The 13,231-nt window shown below is 45.5% G+C and overlaps 1 pseudogene; it reads right to left on the bottom strand.

Annotated features, from left to right (window-relative positions):
• LOC100945131 overlaps positions 1 to 12,753 on the bottom strand; it is a 26,781-nt pseudogene extending 14,028 nt beyond the window's left edge.
• Between the last annotated feature and the right edge of the window lie 478 nt (positions 12,754 to 13,231).

Here is a 13,231-nt window from a genome sequence, read left to right as displayed (position 1 = left end):
AAAGAAAAAAGAAACAAAACAACAGCAAAAAAGAGGGGAGGGAAGAAAATCAGATAAAAAAATAGTAATAATAATGGTGTTGGATAGAGTGCATTGACACATACCCAGAATCACCAGTACTCTTGGAAGCTGTGGCAATAGGTTCCCCTAAAGTCAGGAGTTCCTTGGTGTTCTGATTGAGAATGAGATCCTGCCACTGCCCAACAGAAAAGAAAATGAGAATGAAAAAAAGTGAAATAAATAAATCAGCTTATGGCATGGCAGGGTCCTGCATCAATAGTCCCTGGCAAAGTCAAATCAAAAAGAGACACCTTAACCCAGAATTGAAGACCTCTGAGAGCAAGGCCAATTCCACTGCACCCTAGCCTAGGTCTCAGAGCAAAGCTGTATCCGAGAAACAGAATAAAGCTGGATCAGGAATGTTAGAAAAAATTATACCAAACCACCACCAACAAAAAAATTAGTAGTCATTTAAGGAATTAATGAGAGAAAGATGAGAAAAAATAGAAAAAAGTTCTATATAAAGAGAAAAGAGATATAATGAAAGAGTGAAATGTGGCAGGGAAGCCTGTATAAAAGATGGAAACCTTAAAATTAAAGATAAGAAAACATGAGAAAAACAAAAAATAACCTCCAAATAAAAAACCTAAAACAAGAAAAACAGCCCCTCCACCAAAAAATGCTACAAAATGAAAAAATCAAAATGAATACAAGAACAAAAAAATTCATATATTGCTCTATAATGCCTTAACACTTGGTGGTGCTCCAGTGGTAAGAATTGATAAAATTTTAGAAAAAGTGATTACTTACTTCTCTGCCTGTTCTGGGTGAGAAGAAATAATTACATAGTTGCCATGGAAATCTGGTCTTGATTTCCTGTTTTGTTAGTTTTCAACTTGGGCATGATTATTGCATAAACACTGACTTCCCACTCCAGTGAGTTATCCAGAGTGCCAAACATTATGCTAGGCTTTATGGGCCACATGGCTTGACCTTCTGAGAACAGTTTCCTAAAGCCGGGAAAACAACTGTGGAGGGGTAGGTGTCTGTCCAACTTGCTCGAGTTAGGAGCCTAAGTGTCTCTGTCTGTCAGACCCAGAGCCAGTCACATGCACTAGAAATCTGCTGGCCTGCTCCCTGACAGGGCTCCGACCAATGCTGGTGGGCTCAGAAACTACTTGGCTCTCCCCTGTCCCTCTTGACATTTCTTTTCAACAGTGGTCTAGGTTAATAGTCCTATCACAGGGCCAGTAAAGGGTTGGAACTGCCCAACTTGCATCCTTGGAGATCATACTCAGTTTCATGTATAACCAGAAGACTCATTGGGAATCAGTCCCTGTTCAATTTCTCCCCAGTACCTTCACCTGGAGAAATGAAACATCCTAGAGCTGGAATTGGTCACAATCAGTCTGCTCTCCAGGGTGTTGTGTAGGGGTCAGGGTAGAGGCTCCTACTGTCTTTATCCCTCTGCAGCTGGCCTGTATACTTTGTTCCTTGGATGCCTATTCCCTTGCACTGGCTTTCCACTTCTCCCCACCTCCTGGTGTCCTGGAGTCCCTAGCTGTCTCTCTTTGCCTTGGCTATTTTTCTGTGACATAGTTCTTTAAGATGTGATTGGAATCTCCCTGACTGAATTGCATGGATAATGGCCAATGAGGAGATGGTTCTAGTCTGAAATCTTGGCCCCTTCTCCCATGCATATCATATGTCTAAGCTAGCTATCAATACAAATCCTTTTTCCAGGCAGGGTCTTTGCCTGTATAGAAGAGAATAGCTAACTTTATTCCTAAAATGTATAATGATGAAATAAGTTGTTTAGGATTCTCAGATTATGATTCTGAGTCTGTCAATTCTGTGAACCCTTCTCAGGATCCTATCTTAGGAAGGGAAACAGAAATAATGGTTCTCCTGTCTTGAAACTATAAAAATCCAACCCCTTTCATTGCCATACTGTGTACTAAACCCACACACATATCCTCAGGGAAATGAACCCTTTTAATATATCTACCTGACAATGTGTAATTTTTTAAAGATTATATTTAGGAACAGGAGAAAACAGAATTTTTCCAAAATAGTGCCCATTAACTTGGGATCCTTCGAGGCAGAATAGGGACCAAATACTCCATTCTTGACAGGGGAGGGCACCCCACAAAAAGGGAAAATTATAAAGTAAGCTGAAGGAGTTGGAACAAAGAAAAGTCAGCTAGTTGACCTTTAAGCCAACCATTGCTAAATTTCTTCTCCAAACAAGTTTCTGGGCTTTTCTGAAACTCTGGCCTACTGGAGATACAGCTTACACAAATACCCTTACTGAGTCTGTGAACACTCTGAGGAATACAATGGCCATAGAAGATTCTGTGGCAAGTCTTAGAAAAGATACAAATTTTAGGTCATTTTCTGCCCATTAAATAGACAAAGCAGATACTCATTGTGGAGATTTGCATTTGGCTGGGGCAGAGAATAAGGGAACAGCTTGAGCCCTGAGATATGGGCAAGAGGGCTTATATCCCTTATCGCAGAGGAGCATCCTCTGTGGTGGTAATGAGAGGAAAATGCCTCTGTCCCACTGATTTCTTGGAGGAGATTAACACCAGTGGCATTTTACTTCACAGTGAGCTAGCAGAATTTAACACCTCCCTAGGAATCTCTGTGTGACTCCTGACAGGAGGCTTCCCCTACACAAATCTCAAGTTTCAGATTCCTCAAAACAGCTCAAATCCTTAAAGTTCATAATAATAACAATAGGATCTCACTCAGAGAAACTGGTAGTGTCTTTGTTCCCTTCCTCAGCTTACCATCTGAGCAAAGAGATTTGAGTAAAAACCGAGTGGAACAAAGACTTGAGGCCACTTGCCAGAGCCTACAAATGGGCAGTGATCCCCTGAGATCCCACCTTTGAAAATTCTATTCTGTGTCTCATGTCTCTTTCTTTATCGTCATTCTTAACTTTATATTTCTTTAGTCAGTCACGCCAGTTTCCACAGGTTTTAGCAGATCCTGCCCTGACAGATTCTGAAACACTTTTTTCAAAGAAAGTATTTTCTAGCTTTGGATTATACTGTGAAATAGTTCTTATAGTACTATTCTGATCAGATACTTTCAATTGCTATTTTTAAAATTTTATGGGACACAGAGGCTTGATCCACCAATGTTATTACCACTGTCTTTGAAGCAACTTCTGAGGGCTTTCTGCTTAAATCCCAAAGACTATAGTTACTCAAATACTACTGTCTCTCACCTATGTCCTCCTGCTTAATCTTCTAGTAGTGATTAGGAGTTTGTATAGCCTACATTTGTAGAGGGGAAAACTAGTCTAAAGTGTTACACTCCTTATAAGACACTGATGGAGTCTGCCAGTTTTCTATTTCTCTCTCAATATCTCTACAGCTTCTCTTCATTTTTGAACACAGAGACCTACATCTTTCACTTTCTCTCATCCTGGAGCATAAAATCTAACATTCTCCCATGGAGATGTCTACTAGATAAATGGTACATAATCACACAATCTTATAACTCTAATTTCCCTGAGCCTAATGTGGTTAGTTATATCACATCATAACACAACTTCTTAAAGATTATACCAAGGAGTCATATTCAGAGTTAAATTTTCTGAGCTCCTTCAGTGGGAAAAAGGGCTGTCTTTGAGGAGGAAAAAAATGATATGGGTTTAACAGTCATCATTTATGCTGTTAGTTCCTGTCCTGTGTAATGAAAGCCCACTCCTATTTTAGAAATGTTATTTAATTGAGGAATCAGCTCCAAGATGTCAGACTAGAGACATCCTTGTCAACCACTGTCAGGAATATTGGGGGAAGGGGACTCTACTTACCTCTTACAGAACTCACAGAACCAGAAATATAATTGAGACAGCAATGGACTCATAGAGCACAGGATATTTCCTTGTTACTGATCTTTTCTCTTTCTCCCTCTTTTTCTCATTTCCCTCCCCTTTTCTTTCTTTTTGTGGATATTTTTCTACTTTTCTCATCCTTTCCTCATAAATTTCCCTAATGACAACTAGCTCTTCCTTTTTCATTTTTTAAACTTTTTGTAATTTTTTGATCTGTTTTGTTGTTTTTCATTCTATTTTATATTGCTGAGATAAGACCTTGCTCTGAGGCCTGGGCTGGAGTTCCACAGGGCCAGAGAATCTTTCTACCTTTGGCCTTCATGGGCACTGTCTTGGACGTCCCTGCCATGACATAGTGCTCACTTCCCTCTATATTTGAAAGAGGCAGGGTCTTTAATTTGTTCAGGTGATGAGGAGCTCCTGATGTGGGAGGACACACCCATCCAAGACCCCAGATTCCTGGAGGTTGTAGGGGTGGGTCACCATGCCTTGCCCAGCACAGCTGCTGTTCTTATTCATCACTTTTAATCTGTTGGGTCCGAAAAAGCCTCCCGAAGTAGCCCCAATCGACAAACTTGAGACACGCTCTGATGTAAGAGGCATAAGGTGAGATTTATTACAGACTCGGGAGGCCCGGGGGGCCCGGGGGCCCCGGGTCTGGACTCTCCTGGCATGCAAGCCGAGGATGAGCCCCGAACTCGGGGTGAAGGCAGTTTTTATGGGGTACAGAAAACAAGAGGGGTAGGGTCGGATATGAGTACACTTTTCATTGGTGGTTGGTGATTTCACTAGTAAAGGAGGAAGTAAAGGAGGATTTGCATTGGTGGCTGATGATTTCACTAGTAAAGGTGAATTTGGATTGGTACAGGCGAGGGGTAGAGGGTCCCTTAACTGGGGGCTAGAGTTGGTGCAACCTGGTTACCTGTATTTCAAGGTAATAGAAACTTATTGTTTATTATAGCAACTATTTGCCTAAGGTGACTCAGTTTACAGCACAGTGGCTGTGCAACCTGGGGTGGGGGAAGGCAGCAGGGAGTGGCCCTGCAGGTTTCACTGGCAGAGCTTGGGGCAGAAGGGCTATGCGGTAAAAAGCTAGGAAAGGGGCTTGTGCTATAAACAACAAAATGGAGCTAGTTTGGCTCTCACAAATCTTCTTATCTTTTATTCATTTTCTTTTATTTTTTTCTTCTCTTGTTTTTTCTACTTATTTTCTCTCTTCTTATTCTTTTCCTCTTATCTCCCTTTTGTTCTTGTAACAAGAGGCCACTCCAACACCCAAGGACAGAGACAAGGAAAATTAAGGAGATGGAGGAAGAAAGAGGAGAAAGAGGGGGCAGGAAATGAAGAAAAAGAAAAGACACATGAGCAAAAACTAACAAAAATATTCTGCCTACATTAAAACCCAGAAGAGATCAACATCCCCAAGAGATCATGAGGCAGCTATCACAGAGGATCCAACATATAAGAAAATTACAGACATGACAGAAAGGGAATTTGGTGTATGGATGGCAAAAATGATGAAGGGAATTGAAGTGCAACTGGATAACAACAAAAAGAAAATCCAAAAATTGACCCAAGGAGGGAGGGAGCAAGATGGTCGACTGGAGCCAGATTTCCATAGAGGTTCCCATCCAGAAGGAGAAATAAAGGACAGAAGGTTAACAAGAAAGCTGAAGGTCAAGAGCTGAGCTATGAAAGATTGAGAGGGAACACTTCTGCACTGCTGGTGGGAATGCAAGCTAGTATGTTCCTTTTGGAAAGAAGTTTGGAGAACACTCAGGGATCTAAATGTAGACCTGTCATTTGGTCCTATAATTCCTCTACTAGGTGTACTTCCAAAAGATCAAAAATCACTTGGCAACAAAGAAATTTGCACCTGATTGTTCATTGCAGCTCAATTCATAATTGTCAAGTCTTGGAAGAAGCCCAAGTGCCCATCGACCCATGAATGGATTAATAAATTGTGATATATGTATACCATGGAATACTATGCAGCATTAAAAAAGATGGAGATTTTATCTCTTTTATGTTTACATGGATGGAACTGGAAAATATTCTTCTTAGTATAGTATCTCAGGAATGGAAAAAATATCCAATGTACTCAGTACTACTATAAAACAAATTTATAATCACTCACACTTTCATATGAGAGATGAATCACAACTATAGCTCAGGATGTAGAAGGGAAGGGGTGAGGAATCAGAAGGGATGGGGGTGGTTTGATAGAGGGAGGTTTAATGGTGGGACTACACCTATAGAGCATATTGCAAGGGTATAAGTCAAATCTATCAAGTATTGAACACAAATGTCTTTACACTGTGATTAAGTAAATGAAGTGAAAGCTGTGTTAACTAGTAGGATGTAAGCACTCTAATATGTACAAATAATCAACACATTGAATCCCACAAAGGCATAAATGTATTCATGATATATGTATATATGTCTTAATAAAAAAAAAGAAGAAAGAAGATTGAGGAGTACACATCATCCCTGCTGAGATAAGCCTCAACTCCAAGGAAATGAACAACAGGTACAAAACCCATCTCCAAGTGGAGAGGGACCCCTGCCCCACGTTGCTGAGAGACCCCACCCCAAGAGAATGGCTTGCTGTGTGCTTTCTACAAATAAGTGAGCAGACTTCAGATCTCCTCTTATTTATCTCATGGAAGAGAAGCACTAAACACCAGAATTCCTTCTCCAGAGGGAGCCCACCTGTGAGCCCAGACACTCTCCTGCCCAGCATAAAATTGAACAAATATTTTATCAGCAATTCTGATCCCCCAGTCCACCCCTTCCCTGCTCCCCCCCCCCAGCAGTCTGGAAGCCTGTCCCCTACAGACTCCAGAGTGTTTGGCAATTCACTAGAAGTCTGTGCTGAAACAGCAACATGGGTGTAAATTAGGGACTGTGCATTGAGGGAGTCAAGCGGGAGAGGGAGTAATGTGGCCCATGTCAGAGTGTTGCGGCTGCGGTGGTGGCAGGGCTCACACTCAGGGTTGAATTTTGGAGAAACACTTCTTGTTTCTCTTGACCACTGGAGGGAGCTGGGCCTAAAACTTGGGGCTGCTGTTGGAGCACAAGTGGAATGGAAACACATACTTGGTGAGCATGGGGTGGACCCTGAGGCACTACCCACCCATGGCTGGCGTGGCTGGGACAGAATTCCATGACAGTATGCTATGGGGATACCCCCCCCCATGGTGGGGTGAAACTGGGACAGAGAAGTAGCCTCTGTGAGCCCAAAACACACCCGTTGGAGTACTCGCTGGCAACAGAGCACAGCTGGGACAGAGACGTAGCCTTGGTGTGTGCTAAATATGCCTGGCAGTGATACCCACTCGCTGATGGTGGTGAACTCACCCAGGGACTGACTGTGCTGGTGTACTTTCCAGAGGCTGTTGAGCACTGAAGGGAGTTGGGGTTCAGATCCACAAAGTTGCCCTGGTGCCAGAGTAAAACATGAGAGGAAGTACTGACTCTCCCTTGTCTCTTGCAGACCCATATCCCTGCTGCTTTTCCCCACTGAAGGGAGCTGGGCCTTAGCCCCACAGGGTTAACAGTGGTGGGGCAAGCCTGCGCATAAGGCGGGGAAGGAGGCACCCCCCACACACACACACTCGCCCGGGTTCTCGGTTGGACCGGCCTTCCTCACTTCATTGACCACCAGAGGGAGCTAAACTCCAGCCTCTTGGTTTTCTGGGTCTGAGCTGCCTGTGGATCTCTACAGTCAGTTTGTTGGACACTGTTTGAACTCTTGCAGTTGAGCAGTGATTGTGCTGCCTGGGATAATTGCCTTGGGACTCTTGAGCTGGGATGTCTACCCAGGGACCCTACAAGGTTGAGCAGTGGTTGTGTTGAAGGAGGAGGGACTGATTGTCCTCCTACATTGTTGCTGGGGGTAAAGTGAGAGATCTCAGTTGCTTGTATCTCCACCCAAGTTGATATTTCAGCCTAATTTTGTGACTCAGTAGGATTGGAAAGAGGCTGGATGGCTACTGTAATGCCCGAAATCCAGAATTTTCCCCAAGAACCAGTCCGAGTCAGCTTCCGATACAATTAGCAAGAGGCGATCTTTATTTACAAACTTGAGTTTGGACCCTCCCTGTCCCTGTCACAGCAGCAGAGCAGAGAGAAGCCCTGACCCTTGCAGGGAGCTTTGTTTTAAAGGAACAGAAAGGAAGAAGGGAGGGGCTGGGGGAGTGGGTCTAGGGAGAGATAACAGAAAACTGGGTGCGGTTGCAGGTGGTGGCTCTATGTTTTTGCAAGCATTGTTGCACACATATCTAGGGCACAGCAAAACATTCTTAAAAGCAACATTCTTAAAAGCAATTGCAAAATGGGGGACCTTCAATTAAAATGGAGTCAGTTTGGCTAGGTCTCACATTCCCCCCTTGTGTTTGGAACTTGGAAGGCCCAATCATGGGTCTTCTTCTGGGTCCTGCACAGGGGAGAGGGGTATGTATTGGGATCGTAACACTAGAAGCTGAACAGCGCTTATTTTAGCCTGCACAAATGATATGAGCTTATTTATAATGCAGGGACCAAAGGTCAGCATAAGGAGCAAAATGAAGAGGGGTCCTGCGATGGTGGATATAAGAGTGGTTAGCCAAGGAGATATATTGAATAGCGACTTGTACCAGCTTTGAGACTGTTCTCGTTCTAGCTTTCTTTTCTTTAATCCTTCTCTGACTAGTTCCATTGATTGTTTCACTACTCCTGAGTGATCAACATAGAAGCAGCATTCCTCTCCTAGGGCTGTGCAGAGGCCTCCTTGCTGGAGGAAGAGTAGATCTAGTCCCCATTTATTTTGGAGCATTACTTCAGAGAGGGTGGTCAAGGACTCTTGTAAAAGTGAGATTGATTTCTCTATCCTTTCAATGTCTGTATCTATGGCCACTCCTAGAGCTTTATAATTTTGATCTTGTAGAACTAGGGAGGAAATCCCTGTCCCTGCACCTGTTGCCCCTAGACCTAAGGGTATAGCGAGGGTTACTGCAGTGATCAGATCTCTTTTTACTCTGGATTTTAACTGAGATTCATAAGTTAAGAAAATGTGTTCTCCTGGGTGGTAGATTAATCAGGGGAGGTGTTGTACTAGTACACAGAAATCTTTGGTTATATTGAGGACAGTTTCGTGTAAGCATGGTGTTAGTCTTGAGGAACAGGCCCACCAAAGGTTATTAGGGGGTATTAAGACTTGAGTACCATTCCAGTTTAAGGTATTATTTCATGGGTGTCGGAAGTTGGGCGGCACCTGATCTATACAGAGTCCCTGCCCAATGACTGCTGGTAGGGTGAGTCTCGGGCCCCTCTGTTGTCAACAGCAAGCATCTCCTGATGTACTGGTGGTGGGCATGTCCACGAGGGCTATTGCTTCATAAAATGGGGGCTCTGCTTCAAACCACAGCCAGCAAGACTCAGTGAGATCTGGGTCAGGCAGGGTTATGGTGAGAAGCTCAGGCATTGCCGACATGGCAATGGCCCTGGCTACCTCGTCAGCCTGCCAGTTGCCTTTGGCTACAGGGGAATCTCCTGATTTGTGGCCAGGGAAATGTATGATAGCCAGTCTCTGGGGAAGCCACAAGGCTTTTAGTAGAGCTAATATTTCTTCTTTATTTTTGACAGATTTTCCTTCCACAGTGAGGAGCCCTCTCTCACCATATATTGCTCCGTGCACATGGGCCATAGCAAAGGCATACCAACTATCAGTGTAAATGTTCAGTCTCAGACCCTTGCCCAATGTCATGGCTGCGGTGAAGGCAATAAGTTCAGCTTTTTGAGCTGAAGTCCCTGCTGGGAGGGGTTCTGCCCATATAGTCTCAGTTTCTGAGACTACTGCCACCCCTGCATACCTGCATTCATCCTTTATGAAGTTGCTTCCTTTGCTGTACCAAATAGCCTCCACATCTGGGAGAGGCTGGTCTGTCAGGTCTGGGCATATGTTAAAACACTGGGCCAAGATGTCACCACAGGCGTGGATGGGTGCTTCTAAGTCTGGATCAGGCAGTAGGGTGGCCGGGTTGAAGGAAGTTTTTGGCAGGAACCGTATGCAGGGTGGGTTCAGCATCAGGTCTTGGTAATGAGCAAGCCGGGCATTGCTGATCCACCAGTCTGGTGGGTCCTTGAGGACTCCCTCAATGGCATGAGGTGTTGTGATGAGCAGTTCTTGTCCCAATGTTAATTTGTCTGTATCTTTGACTAATAATGCAGTTGCTGCAATTATGCGTAAACATGGGGGCCAGCCTGGGGCTACAGGGGTCCAGTTTCTTTGATACGTAGGCCATAGGTCAGGATCAGGGGCCCAGTGGCTGAGCTAACACCTCCTTTGCTATGCCTTTACGCACATCCACAAATAAGTAGAAGGGTTTTGTGATGTCTGGCAGCCTCAGCCCTGGAGCTGACAGCAGTGCCCGTTTTATAGCCTGAAAAGTCTCTTCCTGTTCCTCGGACCACTGGAAAGGCCGGTCATTCTTAGTGGCTTCATAGAGGGGTTTAGCCATTTCTCTGAACCCTGGGATCCAGAGGCGGCAGAATCCTGCTGACCCAAGGAATTCCTGCACTCCCCTGGCTGAGGTTGGAGTGGGGATCTTTAATACCATCTCCTTCCTTGCCTGGGTCAGCCACCAATGTCCTTCTTTGAGGACGTACCCCAAGTAACTTAACAGTCTGTTGACAGATCTGAGCTTTCTTTGCAGAGGCCCGGTACCCAAGAGTCCCCAGTGTAGCCAGTAAGTCCCGGGTGCTCTGGCGGCATTTGGTCTCTGTACTGGCTGCAATTAAAAGGTCATCCACATACTGCTTGAGAGTCAAGTAGGGGTGTTGTTGTCTATACTCACAGAGGTCTTTGTGGAGGGCCTCGTCAAAGATGGTGGGAGAATTTTTGAACCCCTGTGGTAGCTGTGTCCAGGTGAGTTGGCCATGGATTCCTCGTTCTGTATCACTCCATTCAAAGGCAAACATTGCCTGACTCTGAGGGGCCAATAGGAGGCTGAAGAAAGCATCTTTTAGGTTGAGGACAGTGTACCATTCTCTGTCTGAGGTGAGGGCACTCAGCAAGGTGTACGGGTTAGGTACCATGGGGTGAATGTCCAGTACCCGCTTGTTAACTTTTCTTAAATCCTGTACTGACCGGTAGTCATTGGTCAGTGGCTTTTTTACAGACAATAAGGGAGTGTTCTATGCTGATTGGCAGGGCACTAGGATCTTATGTTGCAAGAGTCTCTGGATGTGGAGCTTGATACCTTGCTGAGCCTCTCGAGACATAGGGTATTGTCGTACCCGCACTGGCTCGGCCATCAGATTGAGTTCCACAATAACTGGTGGGCGATGGGAGGCAAGTCCTACCCCTCCTGTCTCAGCCCATGTCAAGGGAAATTCCTGCAGCCAGGATTCAATTCCCGCTGGCAGTTGTTTCTCAGGAGGGAGCTGGTGAAGCCTATACTCATTCTGTAACTGTAAGGTCAGTACCTTAGTGGGGGTTCCTTGCTGGTCGGTGACTTCAGGCCCATGGTCCTTGAATGCTAGGTGGGCTCTGACTTTATTGAGGAGATCCCTCCCCAGTAGTGGATAGGGACACTCTGGTATGATCATAAATGCGTGGGTTACCTGGCCTGTGCCCAAATCCACTGTTCTTTGGGTAGTCCATGAATATTGTTTTATGCCAGTAGCCCCCTGCACCCAGGACTTTTTATTGTCCAGGGCACCAAGGCTCTGTGTTAAAACAGAGTGTTGGGCTCTGGTATCCACTAAGAAGGTGACCAGCATCCCGCCCACTTTGAGGATTACTCGGGGCTCAGGAAGGGGAGATGAGCCCTGACCTCCCTAACCTTCAAAGCCAGTCAGTTCCAGAATAGGGGCTAAGGGCTTGGTAGGTGGCCTCTCGGGACACTCTTTTTTCCAATGGCCGATCTTCCTGCAATAAGCACACTGATTTCTTTCAAGCAGGGGCTTTTTCCCTCCTCCCCCTGGTCATCTCCTCACCTTCTGTTGCCAGGCAACGCAACTGACTTTCTCTTTCTTCCGGGGCTCTTGCTCTGGAGGTTAGCAAGATTCTGGCTAATTCCTGCATCTGGCATCTGGCTGCCTTGGCGTTCTTTTCATCTGAGCTTTCTTGGTTATTGTAGACTTTTTCAGCTACTTTAAGGAGGTCTTGGAAGGACCTTTCACCTAATCTATCTATTTTCTGCAACTTCTGTCTTATATTGGGAGCTGACTGATTGACAAAGAACATAACTACTGCGGCTCTGTTTTCATCAGCCTCGGGGTCTAAGGGAGTGTAGGTGCGGAATGCCTCCATGATCCTCTCTAAGAATGCTGCAGGAGACTGACTTTTCCTGTTGCATGCTTCCTACCTTAGCCAAATTGGTCGGCTTTTTAGCTGCTTTTCGGAGGCCCCCCATGAGAGTCTGGCAGTACACCCGGAGTCTCTCCTTATCTTCTGCTGTATTAAAGTCCCAGTCGGGGCGGGTCAAGGGGAAAGCCGCATCAATCAGAGCCGGGTTGGTGGTGGGGAGCCCATTGGGACCTAAGACTGATTGGCAGGTTTCCTTCTGGATCTGGTTCCTCTCTTCAGTTGTGAAGAGGATCTGCAGTAACTGATGGCAGTCTTCCCAAGTAGGCTGATGAGTCAGGAGGATTGAGTCTAACAAATCCATTAGAGCTGAAGGCTTTTCAGAAAACTTGGGGGTTTGCATTTTCCAGTTATATAGCTCAATAGTGGCGAAAGGCCAGTAGTACATGGGGGTTTCTCCCTCCTCATGGGGGGGAGATGCTTGGAGGAGGAGTGCTGTGGAGTCCAGGATGGGGCCTTGCAAGGCATGGCATCTGGTGTGGGGAGGACTATGAGATTCTTGGGCCCCTGGGTCTGCGGAAGCTGCCTCATTACTAGGCGGGGCTCTCGCCATAGGGTGGTAAAGAGGGGGAAAGAGAACCTCTGGGTCATTTCCTCCTTGCAGAACTGGCAGGGCCGAGGAAACAGGAAGCTTATCTGACTTTCTATCTCTGAGGGCTAAGACCATGGGACTGAGTTTCTTACTTTCTGAAGGGGAGAGGAGAAGGATGGGTTTAAGTCAGGCTGGCGGGTCCTCTACGAGGTCCTGCAGGCAGTTATGTAGGGAATCTGGTCTGGGTGGCCAGTGCCGGACTGGTAGACTATGTCTTTACCTTGGTAAAGAGTAGGGAGATGAAAAGTGCCTTCTGGAGGCCATCCACATTCAAAGTCGACCATTCATTCCCGCAAAAGACAACAAGCCTGTGCCAAGATACATTGAGGCCGTACTCCCGGGCTTTCTCCTTGTAATCCTGGAAATGGGTTAAAGTCAAGGCCAGGGGGTCATATTTGCCTGACCCATCCTTTCCTCAAATAGGACAAGGAAATACACA

Source organism: Otolemur garnettii, unplaced genomic scaffold (genome assembly GCF_000181295.1).
Source record: "Otolemur garnettii isolate 467f Iridium unplaced genomic scaffold, OtoGar3 scaffold00321, whole genome shotgun sequence".
Classification (NCBI taxonomy): Eukaryota; Metazoa; Chordata; class Mammalia; order Primates; family Galagidae; genus Otolemur; species Otolemur garnettii.
The sequence above is the reverse complement of the archived record's forward strand: the minus strand, read 5'-3'. Positions and strand labels throughout refer to the sequence as shown.